Here is a 418-nt window from a genome sequence, read left to right on the forward strand (position 1 = left end):
ATATACAAATAGATAATAAATATATTAATTGATATTTTAAAAATTATATTTGCTTTCAACCAGAGTTAGACATTTCTTCATTATTTTATGGGTATAATTCCCAAAAATGCAGAAAATTCGACATTTTATTAAGTATTTACACAAAATAATTGATCAAAATCAATTTTGTGAGTAAAAAATATTTAAACTAATTTTTTTTGTTACAAAAAAATCAAATAGTAATATTTTATTATTAAATATAAGAAATGTTATTTCTATTTTCAAAATTGCCGAAACAAAAATTGACAAGTCAAATATTAAGCCAAAATTTCGGGATATAGAAAAAAAAGATTAAAAAACAAAAAAAATTCCAAAATTCGAAGATTTTAAATTGTCAATTATCTAAATGATAAACGTTTTCTGGTAAACTCTATGTTAA

This window comes from Entamoeba invadens (genome assembly GCF_000330505.1).
Source record: "Entamoeba invadens IP1 unplaced genomic scaffold scaff_1105074725423, whole genome shotgun sequence".
NCBI lineage: Eukaryota > Evosea > Mastigamoebida > Endamoebidae > Entamoeba > Entamoeba invadens.